This window comes from Durio zibethinus, unplaced genomic scaffold, assembly GCF_047325235.1.
Source record: "Durio zibethinus cultivar Kanyao isolate XHJ-2024 unplaced genomic scaffold, ASM4732523v1 HiC_scaffold_387, whole genome shotgun sequence".
In the NCBI taxonomy this organism is placed as follows: Eukaryota; Viridiplantae; Streptophyta; class Magnoliopsida; order Malvales; family Malvaceae; genus Durio; species Durio zibethinus.
Genome location: NW_028323010.1, coordinates 835,001 through 837,500, shown reverse-complemented (window position 1 = coordinate 837,500; position 2,500 = coordinate 835,001).

Sequence of the window (2,500 nt, the reverse complement as noted above, 5' to 3'; positions counted from 1 at the left end):
ATGGGCACCGTGGCTCAAAATCGAACTTCGGCCAAGGCCTCGACCATCAATGGCACATGATGACGCATGGTGATGGCACATGCATCGACCATCATCGGCATAGGCTGCCCTTCCGTACGGGCACTTGCCTCGACCGCCATCGGCACAAGCTGGGCCCTGGTGTGGGTTGTTGCCTCGATCACCAGCGGCACATGCTGAGCCTTGGTGCGGGCGGTTGCCTCGAGCACCATCGGCAGACCCTGGGCCCTGGTGCGGCCGGTTGCCCCGATAACCATCGGCACACGCTGGGCCCTGGAGCGGCCGGTTGCCTCGATCACCATCGGCAAAAGCTGGGCCCTGGTGCGGGCGCTTGCCTCGACCACCATCGGCACACGCTGGGCACTGGTGCGGGCGCTTGCCTCGACCACCATCGGCACACGCTGGGCCCTGGGGCGGGCGGTTGCCTCGATCACCATCGGCACACGCTGGGCCCTGGTGCGGGCGGTTGCCCCCAGCACCATCGGCACACGTTGGGCCCTGGTGCGGGCGCTTGCCTCGACCACCATCGGCACACGCTGGGCCCTTGTGCGGGCGCTTGCCTCGACCACCATCGGCACACGCTGGGCCCTGGTGCGGCCGCTTGCCTCGACCACCATCGGCACACGCTGGGCCCTGGTGCGGTCGGTTGCCTCGAGCACCATCGGCACACGCTGGGCCCTGGTGCGGGCGCTTGCCTCGACCACCATCGGCACACGCTGGGCCCTGGTGCGGCAGGTTGCCTCGAGCACCATCGGCACACGCTGGGCCCTGGTGCGGTCGGTTGCCTCGAGCACCATCGGCACACGCTGGGCCCTGGTGCGGGCGCTTGCCTCGACCACCATCGGCACACGCTGGGCCCTGGTGCGGCAGGTTGCCTCGAGCACCATCGGCACACGCTGGGCCCTGGTGCGGTCGGTTGCCTCGATCACCATCGGCACACGCTGGGCCCTGGTGCGGGCGGTTGCCTCGACCACCATCGGCACACGCTGGGCCCTGGTGCGGCAGCTTGCCTCGAGCACCATCGGCACACGCTCGGCCCTGGTGCGGTCGGTTGCCTCGAGCACCATCGGCACACGCTGGGCCCTGCTGCGGCAGGTTGCCTCGACCACCATCGGCACACGCTGGGCCCTGGTGCGGGCGCTTGCCTCGACCACCATCGGCACATGCTCCGCCCTGGTGCGGCAGGTTGCCTCGACCACCATCGGCACACGCTGGGCCCTGGTGCGGGCGGTTGCCTCGACCACCATCGGCACACGCTGGGCCCTGGTGCGGGCGCTTGCCTCGACCACCATCGGCACACGCTGGGCCCTGGTGCGGCAGGTTGCCTCGAGCACCATCGGCACACGCTGGGCGCTGGTGCGGCAGGTTGCCTCGACCACCATCGGCACACGCTGGGCCCTGGTGCGGGCGCTTGCCTCGAGCACCATCGGCACACGCTCGGCCCTGGTGCGGTCGGTTGCCTCGAGCACCATCGGCACACGCTGGGCCCTGGTGCGGCAGGTTGCCTCGACCACCATCGGCACACGCTGGGCCCTGGTGCGGGCGCTTGCCTCGACCACCATCGGCACACGCTCGGCCCTGGTGCGGTCGGTTGCCTCGAGCACCATCGGCACACGCTGGGCCCTGGTGCGGCAGGTTGCCTCGAGCACCATCGGCACACGCTGGGCCCTGGTGCGGGCGGTTGCCTCGACCACCATCGGCACACGCTGGGCCCTGGTGCGGGCGCTTGCCTCGACCACCATCGGCACACGCTGGGCCCTGGTGCGGGCGCTTGCCTCGAGCACCATCGGCAGACGCTGGGCCCTGGTGCGGCAGGTTGCCTCGAGCACCATCGGCAGACGCTGGGCCCTGGTGCGGCAGGTTGCCTCGAGCACCATCGGCACACGCTGGGCCCTGGTGCGGTCGGTTGCCTCGAGCACCATCGGCACACGCTGGGCGCTGGTGCGGGAACTTGCCTCGACCACCATCGGCACACGCTGGGCCCTGGTGCGGCAGGTTGCCTCGATCACCATCGGCACACGCTGGGCCCTGGTGCGACAGGTTGCCTCGAGCACCATCGGCACACTATCGGCCCTGGTGCGGGCGGTTGCCTCGACCACCATCGGCACACGCTGGGCCCTGGTGCGGGCGCTTGCCTCGAGCACCATCGGCACACGCTGGGCCCTGGTGGGTTTAGGCACATCTTCAAATTTCTGCCGTGCCAATGCCATTTTTATGGCTTGTAAATTCATACAATGGTCCCCTAAGCCTTCACGTGAAGTTTCGTTGGAAGATGACTCGTTTTCTATTTTTCACGATTTTCGAAACTTTTTGCGGTTCGGGATTTTTTAAAATTTTTTTATAAGGATTTTTGGCCCCAAATTTTGTAGGCATGATCCTTCTATTTTTGTTGGCATGCACAAAAAAATTCAGCTAAAAACTCGAAGTAGAGAAGATTTTGTGACCGTTTGAAAAAAGTGTCCCCATTTCAGACACTTTAACG